Source organism: Columba livia, chromosome 24, assembly GCF_036013475.1.
Source record: "Columba livia isolate bColLiv1 breed racing homer chromosome 24, bColLiv1.pat.W.v2, whole genome shotgun sequence".
Lineage (NCBI taxonomy): Eukaryota > Metazoa > Chordata > Aves > Columbiformes > Columbidae > Columba > Columba livia.
Genome location: NC_088625.1, coordinates 4,434,303 through 4,448,909, shown reverse-complemented (window position 1 = coordinate 4,448,909; position 14,607 = coordinate 4,434,303). Strand labels below are relative to the sequence as shown.

General features: G+C 49.7%; 1 protein-coding gene across 23 annotated transcripts in view; it reads left to right on the top strand.

Annotated features, from left to right (window-relative positions):
• B3GAT1 (beta-1,3-glucuronyltransferase 1) overlaps window positions 1-14,607 on the top strand; it is a 96,231-nt gene that overhangs the window by 66,107 nt on the left and 15,517 nt on the right. For 2 of the 23 annotated variants that reach the window (XM_065040511.1, XM_021296871.2), the window contains exon 1: window positions 614-1,114. The exons of 16 other annotated variants lie outside the window; for them this stretch is intronic. The gene's annotated coding sequence lies outside the window, so the exon portion shown is untranslated. Of the gene's footprint in view, window positions 1-536; window positions 1,115-4,380; window positions 6,410-14,607 lie in introns of those variants that run through there. 5 more of the 23 variants (XM_005509166.3, XM_021296864.2, XM_065040520.1 and 2 more) reach the window with 4 other exon arrangements.

Below are 14,607 nucleotides of genomic sequence, written 5' to 3'. Positions count from 1 at the left end.
AACATCCCTCCCATGGGGGAAGCATGCTCCTGCTGTCCTTGGCCCAATGCTGATGCTCTCAGTCGACTGCCAGAGCGGACATGGGGTTCCCTTGCTTTTTGGGTGGGGATGGCTGAGCGGGGCCGTGCAAAGACATGGACGGGGAGTTGCATGAGATCTAATGAGCGTTACCCAGTGGCCTCAGCCGGGGAGCCACCAGTCTGGGCATGCATGGCGAGTGGAGGTGCTTCCACTAAAGCGTGCGTGCAGAAAGTGGAGCCGAGCTCCCAAGCGACTGGAGGGGAACCTTGCTTTCCACCCAGCATATGGTCACTGCTTTTGCTCAGAGAGGTGCTGAGCCTCCTCGCCCGCAAGACCCTTCCCTCACACCCAGCCCTGCCCAGCATCACACTTTGCATTTGCCTGCCGAGCTGGGAGAGCGTCTCCCCCAGCCTGTGGCTGCAAACTCTTGTGGGTGATGCCGTGGAGTGAGGAGAGCAGGAACCAATTCCTTAAGGGGCCTTCTCAGAGCCTTCCTTGGCTTCTCCTCCTGTCGCAGGGAGAAGTGCCCCTGCCTAAGTGGAATAAATTGGTACAGACCATTAGCAGCGCAGGTTCTCCACTGTTGGGGGGGAGGGAAGGGGCTGTCGGCGCTGCTCTGGATACAAAGCAGTCAGCCACGCTCTGGCTTCTTCCTCCCGCACCCCCTTGGCTTCCTCCTCCTCCTCCTCCTCCCTGTTTGCACGCTCCCTCCCTCCCTCTTTCACTCTCTTTCTTTCCCTTAACGCCACGCTGCAGAAACGCAGACCTGGGGAACTGGAGCTCCACAGAGGCAGTGGAGGAGGAAGGAGCTCTCCAATGCTGCTGCTTTGTGAGTGAAACACAGAGGCAATGAAGGAGTGTCTTGGTTGCTGCCTGGATTAAGAAAGAATACATTAAAAATTAAAAAAAATCTGGACCCAACAAACAAGGAAAAAGGGAGAAGAGAAGGAGGAGGAGGTTGCCGGGGGGAGCCCACTCTGGTGGGTGAACAGCCGCTTTGAATCGTGCCTCTGTTCTCAGGGATTAAAGCATGAATGGGAGCAGCTTCCCAGCCACGATGGAGAGAGAAGACGGTTCAGGCTGTGGGAATAAGGTAACTCTTGCCTCTTGCAGGCATTGCATGGCTGGGCTGAGCAGGACAGAGATGCTTTATGCACAGCGCTGGGTGTGTGTATGGATGTGTGTATGCAGCGGGGAGGAAGCAGGGAAGACTCAAGATGATTTTTCTACCCCTTCCAGTGTATTTAAAGAATGCAGAATGGGTCCCGGGGGCTGCCGTGCTGGAGATCACTTGGCCCTCCTTTCTCCGGCTGGGTGCCTGGGGACGCCAAGCTGCTTTGCCTGGGGAGGGCTGGCTGGTTAATGGGAAATACGCCGGTGTGTCGGCTCCGGGAGCGCGGTGCGGCCAGCATTGCCCTCCCAGCCCCACACCTGCTCTGGGGCTCCCCTCCTGGGCTCCTCCCCATGAAGCTGCGTGGGGGCTACAATGTGCCCTTCCAGCCCACCCGTGCGGAAACACACACAGGAGGGAGGTGAGAGGTGACAGGCGATGGAGGGAGTTGCTTTTCCCTTCCCTTGGTCATCCTCTGCCTTTCTTTGCAACAGAAAGGGATGGGATTTAGGAGGGGGGGGAACTGAAATCCCTTTCATTCGTGCCAGCCGTGGCGAGAGCCAACTTTGAGGCTGCTGGAAGGGAAAAGCTTTCTGAGTGCTGTCTTTTGGAGGAATAGGAGATGGCCGAGCGAAGCTTTGCCATCTGAGGAGTGATCCCTGTGACATATGTTGTGGGAGTGGATGGGGATGAAAAACAGTGACTGTGGGGGAGAAAGTCCATGGTGATCAATGAAGCTGTCCACAAACGATGCTTTCCTTTTCTCTGATGGGCCTCTCTCTGACTCGATTCCTGGGTCTCTGACCCTCAAAGTCCTAATTTCTGCCAGCCAGACCAGAAGGCGCAACTTCAAATAGTATTGGGAGGTGCCTTAGCCCAGATGTTTGGGAAAACACTGAGGAGAACCTGATGTTTGCAGCTGCAGAGCCCATATCCAGTTAATCCCAGTAAGCAGAGGTCTTGGGTGAGTGTCCCTCACTATCTTTGGCAGGCTCTTGCTGCTGCAATATCCATTTGTTCCGCACTGTCTGTCAGATACCCCCTCCTGCCTTTGCCTTCAGGGGCTTCTTGATGGGTCTTGGCATGGGATTAAGAGTCATTTGCTTTGGTTACTTAGATAACGAGGTGTCACAGAAGTCCCTACATGTGCACACAGTGCAGAAAGTCACGAGCCCCAGCATACTGTCAGTTGATATAAGGGCTTGTGTACGCGTCTGAGGAGATGATGTGTTATGGACTGGAAGAGACCGTGCGGGCTGTCGCACAGATCTGTATGGACTTGTCTAAATTGTTAGTGTCCCTGAACATCTACAGCGAGGTGTTACCAGTGTGTGCGAATGAGGGAGGTTGGGTGTTTGTGCCTGCATGTAAATATGGAAGAAGGGCTGTGCAAATGTGCAGTGGAGCTCCAAGCCATTCTTTTGTTTTGGGAGTAATTCCTGGTCATATGAGAAAACTCTCCTAACTCAGCCAAAATACATCTTGCTTGTCTCGTTGATATAATTAGTCCTTTTCTGTACACAGATCTCCAATGTGAATTAATTGACCAAGGTTCGGCTAGGAGGTTACAATGATTGGGATTGCTTGGGTTACCTGACAGAATCGGGATGGAAAAGGTGTGGGAAAATGGAGGCACTTGAGAAAAGAGGGTAAAAGATCTTTTTTCTGTATGTAGCACCCGTTTTCTGTGTCAGCTCCAAAGCATTGAGGAATATGGCAGATGTTCTGGCGAAGGAATTGAATGATTATACAGTGAAAAAGAATCATTTTGGTTCACTAGGACAGCAAAGTGCGAGGGCAAGGAGAGGGGAAGAGCTTCCCACTTGTTGGCAGCCCGAAGTTTCCTGACCCACCGAGGTGGCTCGTAGTGGAGAGTGATGCAGCGGGCCCTAGGAAGGGACTGGCACCTTGTGCTGCAACAGCAGAAGCCTTGGCAAATGAAGAGATCTGTCTTTTATGGGACACTGAAGCAAATGTTGCAGTTCATTTTTTAGTCTTTATGGGAGGCTTGTCTTTTGCAAAGCCTTTGCTCTCGTTTGCCCTTGTTCTGTTTCTACCAGCTCAAAAATAAAAAGTTGTGCAAAAGCAGCTTTTTCTTCTTCAAACAAAACCCAGTGGGCAGATTCGAATCCATAGGAAGGGAGGATATGGTTCTTTCTTGCATCACTGCGCATTTTGTCTTGCAGGGTTGAGCAGTGCCAGAGGCTGCCTGGCTTCCAAGGCTGCTTTTCATATTGGGCTTTCCAGCGAGATCCCTGAATTCTGGGGAGGCAGCAGCACAAGGTCTGAAGAGTGAGGATAGACTCTCTCCTGTGAGCCCCGACTGTTTGTGTTTGGGTTGGCAAGTTGGCATCAGGGCTGGATTCACCTTCAGAAGCTCATAAGGGCTTCGCTGAGTGGAGATCACAGGGTGTGGCCCACAATTAATCTTCATATCCTGATCTAGGCACTTGGACCACCCCCAAGTGCTCTAAATATGACAGTGTATTAGTCACTATTGAATATATCCTCCTACATTTTTTAATGGGAACCCTATGCCTCCAGGGAACTGAGGCGCTGAGAGATGGAGGAAATAAAAATTGGTGGTGCTAGAGAGCAGATCCCGGTTTCCTGCAATGCTCATGGCTTCGGCCCACAAATTTAGCTGGTTTAGTCCTCCTGCTGTTCCTCACCGTCTCTGCCTGTGGATATGATAGCCCAATAAATAGGAAATGCTCAAGATCCCCCTCCTGCTTGGATCTGAGCTGTTTTCCTAAAGATGGGACGAGAGCTAAGCGTCTGTACAAGGCTTCATGCTCTTCTTGTGCTGTTCTTTAGGAGCAGGTGATGTATTAGCTCTCCAGTGGTGTGTTACTGCCTTAGCCACTGCTGACCCAGCTCCAGCCAGGAATCTGCCCTGGAATGCTATTTACTGTTGGTTTCTGAGATGTGGTTTGATGGTCCAGAGTCCCTGGTGCTGTGAACATCCAGTCTCTGCACTGGAGCGTAACATGTGAGTGAAGAGGGTGGACAGAGAAAATACTGCGTGCGTGGTTTTGATGGAAGGGCAGCCAAGTGCTGACATGGGAAAGCTGACTGGCCTGTGATCACATAGGGAGCCCCCTGGCAAAGATATGGGAACCAAGAGAAGAAATTCCGACAGTTAGAATGGGACAATCTGCGGAAAGGGATTAGAAAACCCCATCTCTGTGACCTCTGGGGAAGGGATTTACATCTTCACATCATGATTGAGAATTCTCTCTGTTCAGCTCCGGGCTGTTGCAGAGATGTGTGTGCGATGCAGAGCCCACCGAAGAGAGGTGTCTGCTGATCCCCGAGTTCCTTCGCAGTACCATCTCAGAAATCACGACAGCTGGTGTCCTGCCAATGCAACACGGAAAGTAGAGTTCAGACTCTCTCCTTCCATTCCTGCCTTGTGCACTCTACACCGGTGGGCTGGGTTGTCAGGAAAAATTTGCTTTTCTGCACTGTCTGCCATCTGGGAGCCCTGTCAAAGCCCAGTGGATGGGGATTGAAGGCTATAGCTCAGCAAACGAAGTCTGCACACAACCCAGAAAGGAGAAAGGGCCATGGGATTAGTCTCAGCTGCCTTGCTGGATGACATTCTTAAATTCCCTAGCGCAGTTTTTCCCTCAGATTCAGCTCCTGAAAGACAAAAGGCAACTAATCCAGAAGAAATACCTTAACTCTGCCTCACCTTCCATTCAGCTGGAAAGAGACCAGGAGGAAAAGGATGGATGCCGAGGCTCTGCTCTGGATTTCATGAATGGATGAACGTAGAGATGCAAGTGGGGATTTTGAGGGGATTTGGAAGCCTGCTCCAGGATTTGTCTGGCACGCAAAGCATTTATAATACCTCCAGCATTATCATAACATAATGCCAGCGTGATTCAGGGCCCGCTTTGGCTCTTAGCGAATAAAAAGCATAACTCCCACCACCATCTGCAGGAGAGGAATCCCACTTTTGATAAGTTGTACTTTTGAATAGCCCGTACTCTTCTCTTGTCCCGGCGGCACAAAGCGACGGCCAAGATGCTTTTGTGTGCTGCTGTGATTGAGTGGGCCTGGTTGCATATGTGTGTGGGTGCTGAGCGAGCTGCACAAGTAACGCTGCCTGGGAGCAGCGCACCGTGGCCTCTTGCAGAGAAATTTGGTGTGACGGTGGAGTGGGTGCTGGGTTACCTCCCCCTGGGCTTGTCTATAAATACCACCTGGGTGCTGAAGGCTTCTGCCTAAACTCCTTTCTTTTTTTTTCCCCCATCTGTTTAGCAGCTTCTAAAGCTAGAGAAGAAATGTGTACCAACGCATTCCTCTTAACTCAGGTGGCCCTGTGAGGGTTAGAACTATACTTATCAGAGGCTGCAAGTCCAGCTTCTTGGGGAACGAGCCAAAGCCAGCAAGTGCTGGGGAATGACATTACTCTGACCACACGGGACCAGACTAGATGATCTGCTGTGATCGTTCTCTCCGAATCCCAGCGACTCTGTAAACCTGGAGCTGTGCAGAGACACCAGTGGCCCTGCAGTGCTTATGGCTGGTAAATGCACGTGAGCTTTTTCCAGCTTTGGCTTGTGTCTTCCCCATCCAGCCACAAAACATAGTGCCACTCTTGTACTGATGCAGCAGTCCTACGGTAGGAATTAGTGTTCTGGGAACCACTGTCCCAAGGCCCATCACTACACAGTTGAAACACGTCATCATGCTGTACCATTTTTGGGTGCTCCAGAGCAGGATTTTGGGCCCTTTTTGTGGTCTTTGTGCTCTGCTCAATTTTAGAATGGCCGTGGATGCTCAAAGCGCAACAAGAGATGCACTGCGCTTGCATGTTTCCTGCTGCCTCCTCTCCGTGCCTGCCCAGCCAGCCTTGCCTCTCATCAGCACTTCTGGAAGGATTTTCTGTATGTGCAGACGAGCAACAACGCTGAAAGAAATCATTCATACTGCCTCATTGGGTGTAGGATCCATCATTCAATCCGAGGCAGCAATTACACTGTCCTGAGCAGCCCAGCACTGCCGTGTTCACACTCAGACTTGATGCAAGGGAAGCATAACTTTGCTATTTTGTGCGAGCCCCTGCGTGCCTGCTGTAGCTAAATGCCTCCCTGATATGTGAATAACTCCACGGGGGCCCGTGACAACGTGCCAGATAAGTCACTGTCCTCCTGCGGGCACCGCGTTGCTTCCAGTGCCCTCCTTGCCCTGCCAACCCTCTGTCCGTGTGGGGAGCTGTAACTGCAAGCCCAAGGGAAAGGTTGGAGTTTGTGGAGTGTACAGGAGGTGAGCGATATTGTGCTGTAGCCATTAACGAGGTACATTAACCAGATGATGAGGGAGCGGCCTGACAGGGTTGTTAACTCCTGTCCTTCACCGTAACAAAGCTGTAAAACCATCCGGAGGGATCAAAGCGAGAGCAGCACTGCACTCTTCTCGCCTTAGCCCAGGTTGAGAAAAGAGCAGCTTTGCAGGAGGAATTTTGTTAGAGCCTGGGTGCGGTACCTGGAACCTATTTTGGCTCATGAATAAGTTGATATTTCTCCTGAATAATAGATGCACATGACGGTTGCTGAGAAGCAGATCTGTGAGTGGGCTGGGTCTCCGAAGGAGGGAGTGAGACATTCGGAGTGAGCTGCAGTCCTGCTCTCAACTGGGAGATGCTGGAAGCCTAGCGGGGATGGTAAACCTGCGTGACTGAGGCAGAGAGGGTGCCTGGTTGGGCTTTTCATGTCTCCTACGGTCAGTATGTACCATGCTCAGCTCAGGCTCTGGGGCTAAGACAAATACTTGTAAAGAAACTATTAATCTGCCTCCATGAGGGGCTTGATGTGGATGTGTCAATGGGAGGGGAATGGTGCCGTGACTAAATCCTAGCACAGTTTCTGGTGTGGGTCAGCAACCCGTGATGTGCGTCTGCCAGGGCAAGCAGGCAGATTTGGGACAGCACAAAGCAGAGCTGGACCCTGGCGGTTGCTTTTTTTGGGAAGCAATGGCTGTGTTCAGATGAGCAGGATGCTTTAAGATGCTGCCTCACGCAGTGGTGCTGAGAGGCAGCCTCTTGCTTCCTTGAGAGACAGCTTTCACCTGACTTTCTAGTGGCACGTTTTGCTTCTAATTTGGGAGAGAGAAGTGTAATCTGGCACAAGCCTGCCACCCTTGAACAGCCGCCAGCCAGTTTATGGCACTCTCCGTCTGCGTGCTCCCTGCAGCCTCGCTGAGATACAGCAATATTCCGTCCTTCCCATCCCTCTCCCAGGAGCTGCAGGGATGCGATGCCCCAGGAGAGGCTGATTTGGGCTGTGGGGTTGTGTGGGCATTCAAAGGTTTGTTCAGACGGGCTGTGATCCGCTGGGCTCAGTGGCAGCTGGGTATGGAGATTAGAGCTACAGAAGTCACTACTTAATGAATAATTCTTCCAGTGTCTTTCTCACAATAATGGCACATCCACGAGGCGTGACTTTAGCATATTCATTTTCAGAGCGCATGCAGCTCCTGGAATGACCTTCTTCAAGGATTTGGAAGTATTTGTGTCCGTCTGTCGGTTAGATGAGCGTCATTTCTGGCATGGCTTTCACCAGGAAAACGTTGCAGGCGCTAAAATTGGGAGCATTTAAAAAACTGGGTGGAATCTGAGTGGTAAGGGCCAGAACATCTGTACCCACGTGGGTGTGGGTGTGTGTACCGTGGCAGGGATGCTGATGGATCTACCCGTGCAAGCTTGGCCTGAGCAGTGAGATTCAGGCATGGATGGGGATTGTTAAAAGAGACCGTCAGGTGATGCGATGAGCGTTCAACTCCCTCTGGGGTGGCTGAGTTTGAAGGCACCTTAGACAGAGTTAGTTAGTCCAAGTTATTAGTTACTTCAGCTCTGAAATTCCCCAAGTGCAAGCAGCCAGTGTTCAGCCAAGAGTCCTGAGAAGGGGGCCTGGCAGGCATAAGTGCCAATAAAACTACTCTGAAGATGAATCCCTTGGCATCAAGGTGGAGCTGTCTGTATCCTGGAGGTCTAGATACTATCTCTGCCTCGAGCCTGGCAGAGTAGCCTCAGGAAGAAGCAAAAATGGCAATAAAAGGTACCTTTCTATAAATAAAGCCCGAAGGAAAGTAGGAGGGGGAGCTGCCAATTTCTGCCCTTTGTGGAGGAGTCACTGTCCATGGCATTGTGAGGATATTGGGATTATTGTCGCCCTGTGGAGCACGGGGACCCTGCCACTGCCCCATCCCCTGGCTTTGGGAAATCTGACAGCTGTGAAGGCCCTGGTGGCAAAGGGTTTGTTACAACCCTCTGAAGCTGTCACCACACACATACACCTCCTTTCTTCCTCCAATTTATCTTTTAATGATGTTGCCAACATAATTTCTCATCGCTGTCTCGTGTGCTCTGTGCTCTGCCTGGCGGTCCTTCTTGTCTCACGCAGGCATCTCGTACCATAACGCTCTAATGGGAAGAGACTCTGGCCGCTGAAGTTAATAACTTATTTGACAGCCTGAGTCATTCTTGTTACAGATGAAATTGTGAACTGTGCAGCAATCCAGGGCTGAGACCCCGGTCTGTGGGGAAAAATGGGTTGTAGAGCCGGTGAGTGTTTGCATTCAGATTGGGATCAACACATGGGCTCCCCTGCTGCTGACACTGTGCTGCACTTTTGGCTCGTAAATCTTCGGGTGCTTCCCAAAGCTTCGTTACATGTGGGAAAATGGAGGATCAGGGAGCCCAGGGAAGCCTGTTCAAAAGCGAGCCCATGGAGGAGGCGGAGTGAAATGAGGTTTTCACTCTGCACCGAGAAAACCAACACATCCAGAGAGACTGAAAGAGGAAATTCTTCTCTTCATTATCAACATGACAGCGACTCAGAGGAGCAAGTGTGCCGAGATGTGCTCACAGACATGCCACATCCCCTGTTTCCGTAGCCTGCGTTCTGTGTTTGTCAGGAAGCCCCAATTCCTTGAGCCGCTAAAAGGTCTTAGGGCCACGTGCAGCACTGAGCCCCTCCGAGTCCAGGCAGCTTCAACCACCGCTACTGCTCTGGCTCATTATCAGCTGAGCCAAAGAGTTTAGCAACTCGCTTTTAAAGATTAGTCATCTGTAGGAATGACATTTAGTACACTGACGTTCCAATCAAATGACAAGGGCTGCTCTTGTGCTTGAAGATATTTGTTTAATTAAAAAAAGGTAAAATCAAGCTGACTAATTAAGTGTTGTACCTTGAGATACAGCGTGATGGAGTGCAGTGGCTCTGTGTTCTGCTGGTGCTCTCCAAACCCTGTCCCCTCCCCGGGCAAGGGGTGACCTGCCTCTGTCCCTGCCCTGTGACATTGGTGACAGTTGTAATAATAACGATGTAATTTGCCTGGTTGATTGGAGATGCTCCATAATTACTCCATGATTACAATATTCTTAGAGCAGCCATCACAAAGCCCTCCAGTTTCTCAGAGCTCCCCGAGGGCTCGTCTCACTCCTCACTTTGCAAGTAAAACCCTGCGAGGGAGTCTGTCTGTCCGTCAGCTGTGTCTGCATCTGCCTTTGTGTTAGATTACACCTGCATGTCTGATTCCTATAAGGGCTGCTTGTTCACTGCTTTTGTTGAGTTGGGCTGTGAAACTCTTGGCTTAATTCTGTCTCCAGCTCTTGTTTGGCTTCTCCCATTTCTCATTCACATGGAGAAGCTCTGGGCTGGGTTTTGCCCTTGGGTGATTCTAAAATGAGGAGAATGACCTTCCCCAGGCAGGCACACCAGCCCGGTGGATCGGCGGGAGCTGCGCTTTGCCAGCACCTCGGGGATCGGTGCCTGTGCCGTGCTGTATTTAGCCTGTGAGCTACTTGAGCCGTGTGATTCCTGTCCAAAAGTAGGCAGCTATTTCCATCTCACCTCCAGAGCAAGCTGAGGTGCAGGTGAGCCAAAATAACAAAGCCACAGGGGAAGCCAGAGTCAGAACCAGGCGTAGGCTGGAAGCTGAACAGACTGGGAGAGTTACCCTTTGCCTTTCCCACTGAGAGACCAACTAAGAGCCAAATCCCACCTCCCTGGGCAATGCTGGAATGGCTCTGGGTTTATTGGATTGGCACATGAGGTTTTTATGCTATTAAAGAAGACATTTCCTTCCAAATGCCTCTCAAGTGGAAGATGGGCCATGTTATTCTGACATGTCAGAGGTTTCCAGGCAGGCAAAAGCCTCTGTGTTCACTGTGGAGAAAGTAAATGAGAGAAGAAGGAGGAGCACATCACTGGGTGCTTCCAGCAGGCACAGTAGGGTTTGGAGACCCTGCCGAATTTCGGCAGAGACCAGAAATTGAAGGGAGAACAATTTTTAAATGACCTTCCTGTTTCCAAGGAGAAGGTTGTGTAGGTTTGTGGCCGTACTAATGGACTGCAGAACTGCAAGCGGCGATTGATTGTGTTGCAAAGCTGCTGAATTATAGTTGGGCATTTGCTTTATCATCCCAGATCCACCCCCCTTCCCTTTCCATGCTTTAGCATGAAAGAATCAATGTTAATCCCTCAGTCCCATTAGTGACTTTTGCAGAGATCACAGGCTGTCGGACTCTCTGTGCCTTGTTTGACCACCCAGCACTAAGCAGGGCTTAGGATTTGAGCCTCATCTCTTTAAAGAAGATATCTAACGGGGATGGGAGCTGGGGATTTTCTCTGTAGGTTGGTGTAACGTTTTTGGCTGTGATTTTTTGACCAACTGCTAACCAGGGAGCCAAGAAGGCTCCGAATGCCATGCTGCATCTTTGCTAGGTCTGTCCCGCAGTTCTGGGGCTCAGAAGCACTGCAGGACATAAACATGTTTCTGCAGCGTCGAGGTGTGCTGTGATGCTCGGGCAGCAGTGAGCAAGGGCTCTGGATCAGGCTGCTTGAGCTGGGTGCAACCTGGGAACCCCGGCCCTGCGGTGGAAAGGCAGTTTGCAGTAAGGCAGGAGTTTATACAGGAATTTATAGCTCTTCAGCTCGAATTACCTGCATGGCTGCTCTTAGTGCTTCTGGAATATAAAGCTAAGATACCTGATGTTTGCTACTGAAAAGAAGAAAAATTATGCTTTTGAAAACTAAATCCCTTTTTAAGGTGTTCAGGGCGCACAGTGGTTGCTTGCTGCAGTGGGAAAGGGCTAACTTGCTCACTAGCTCTGCAAGGTTTCTTTTTTTCCCCTTAATGCATTCGAATCAGGTTATTAATATCTCTTTTTAAACAGAACAGGATTTTTTTTTTCAGGGGTAGTGGAGAACTCAATAATTAGAAGCGCTGACGGCTGTGAAGCCAGGTCTTGGGTATGGAGCTGCTGAGCTGCCCCCCGCCTGATGCTGGAAGGTGTGTGCCAGGTGCTGCTTCTCTCAGCCACTAACAACAGAGGCTGTGGACTGCGTGGTGGTGAGATAATCCTTACTACAGCATTAACGAGCATCGTGGTCTTTCTTCTGAAAGATCACGGTCCATTCTTTCATCAGCCGGCTATGTTGGGCATTGTTAGGCTTCCCTGGGTAGGTCCACAGGGAACCTGGTGTTATCTGAGCACATTTGGTTCAATGATTCAGTCTTGCAGATCCTGAGGCAGTGGTCTTTGCCGTCCTGCTGGGTGGAAAGGTGAGGCTTGGTCATTACGTTCTCTCTTACATGAGGTATCGCACGGAAATGGGCGTCTTCAAACGCTTTGGACAAAGCCTATGCAAAGCCTATTATGGAACTGTGCAATTTAGTCCAATCATGTTGAAATTGGGTCATCCTTTGTTAATGTGACTTTTTGAAATCTATGGAAGCGGTGCACAAAATATTCAGTGCAATGCAGACCACAGGGGTGGGAATAGAGTCTGGAAATAGATCTGTCTCTGACAATGCTGACGTCTTAGATGAGCAAAGGGGATAACTCAAGGTATTGTTGTGTCACCAGTTTGAGAAGACTTGATGGAGGAGCCCTTAAATGAGCTAATGGTTGGAACACACTTTTCCCAGCGTTCACCCGCAAGCAACCTTAAAGAAAGTCAAACAACTTTATGTGGTTGTCATCAGCATTTCCCCTAAGAAAACAACTCCCAGTTGTCTTTCTATTTTGGAAGTGGGCTGCAAGTCAAACAGCTTTTCGTCTTGATAGGGATGCTTTTTAAAAACCATGTGTGAAGTGCAGCCGTTTATCAAGAAGTTCTCATCTGAGACCTGAGTCAACCCACAGCTTTCCTGGCTTAAGAGAGAGCCTGGACCAAGCGTTGGCAGAACTGACAGGCCGGTGCATCCTCTGAAAGCGGTGTGGGCAAACAGGATTCGCTCTGCGGCCAGGCCAGGACTGATGAGACTCTTCCATTCCACCGAGGATCCGCACCAGCCTTGCCACTTTCTGCTGCGTGACACGTCTTTTGCTTCTTCCTTGGCTTATCACCAGAAGATTGCAAAGCCCAGGTTCAACCCTCTTCCAAAGCACTGCAATACAAGGATACCTGCGTCTTCCACGGCATTCACCAACATGTCTTTGGAAAGGGGGTCTGGTGACTGTAGCTGAGGATCTGCAGGACATCGTGGCCAGCACTTGCCCGCTGTGGTGCTGATAGCAGTGTGAGAACCTGTGCAAGGAAGCAAACACGTTTAGGACAATGCATTAAGTCTTCTAAGGATGTAACAGATCCGCCTTGCTGTTGGAAGCAGTGAAATCTTGGCAGTGTAGTCAGCATAACAGCAGTGCCACCATGTCTCCTGTCCCCTGTCTAGCTCTGGCCACCTCTAGTGACACCTACATAGCTGGAGCAGTGTGGGGGGAAGAGTAATCTGGAGAAGAGAAAGTTTCTGATGCTGCTTAAAATTTGTCTGAAGCTCTGAAACTCAAAGGGTTTCTATGTTTTGCAAACTAGTGGGTGGTCCATTCTAATTCTGGATATGCAGTTTATTCACATACACAACTAATCGTTTTTCAAATCCTGTTAAGTTCTTGTTCTTCTTAGTATCCTGTGGCAATGAGATACAGAAGCTAATTGTGCTTGTGTTGAGCTCCCTTGATCCACTTTGCTCATGCTTGCTTTAAATTTTAAGTGTTGTTCTGAGAAGCTTGGTTAATATTTTTTTCTGCGAGCTAATCTGTGTTCTTGATCCCATTTGTTGCAACAGGGCTCAGGGACTCGGGACTGGAAGGGGAGAGCAGGGCAGCTTTTGCTTCGACTGTCGCAAGGTGGAGGAAATTCTGCATTCTCTGTGCCTCAGTTTCTCTGACAGCTTGGGAAACACGAGGAGTGGCCCTTGTGTATGTAGCCAAGGCAAATGTAGTGACAGAAATGGGGTTTGGAGGCATTTCGGAATCACTCTCACCCTCTTTCTTGACTTGCAATTCGCGCTTCGTGTTGTGCAAACCAGCTCCAGCTCGCGGATCGTGCGTCGCGCCTTGCAGCGCTGGGCTGCAAAGCGTCTGCCTTTCCTCCCCAAGTCCGGAGAATGTGAGGTTGAAGTTAGCGCCCCTGATTAAATCCTCGAAGAACAAGCAGTTCTGCACGCTCATTACTCAGTTCTGGCCGTGTTCAGCTTAATAACTAAACAGTAATTAGCTCCACAGTTTTGCTACTACACTTATAATAGCCCCCATTAAAGTTATGGGGTTTTTAGGCAGTAATGGCTTACGGAGTAATTAATGAGCAAGAAGCTTTTATTACTACCTTTATTTTTAGCCTGTGCTCACAAACCTCTTCTGCCAAACACCAAAATCTTCGACAGAGCCCTTGTCCCCAGGGGCTGCTGTGCTGTCTGATCACAAGGGACAGCCGCTGTCCCGTGCCTCAGTTTCCCCATCCCTGGGCCTCAGTTTCCCACATTTAGGGGATGCTTTGCCCCAGGGAAAAGCTATTAGAGAGAATATACTTAGTACCCTGAAGTGCGTGTGTTTATTTTCTTCATAAAGCCTTTGTTGTAGGATTTGGCTGTGTTTGTTATTTCCTTGGCTGTTTTGTAATACAAGTAGTGTTTGCTATGTTTGTTTGGGGCTTTTTTGTGTGTGTTGCTCTTACCTCTAGACAATATTTTTACTCCAGTGACTTATGTATATATACAAACTCAACTCGAGCAATTCTTTAGTTTAATATGTTCTAAATCACGTCTGTTCAATGTGGGGAAAACATGGAGTAATGACGCTGGGGCTGATCAGCCCCGAAGGAAGAAAGAAGGTAACGCTGACTGTAAACCAGATCGCACATCAAATCAGTGTTTCCTATGGTAAGTGTCAGAGCCGATGCCAATTAACTTGATTTAAAAAAAGAACCTTCAGCGTTTAATAATCCAGCATGTTACTGACACATGGCTCCAGGATTTATTAAAGCTCTTTTATTAGATGAGCGCCCTTTTAATATTGTCTTGCCTTGACACCATTGCCCTCTGCCGGGGGATGTGAAATCTCTTTCACCATGTGGCATAGCCCTTCTGCTTGCAGCCTGTCAAAACAGATTTCTGCCAAGGAAAGTCTCTCCAAACTATGCAAAACACCTTTGTTTTGGAAGTGGTTTAACCCCAAAATC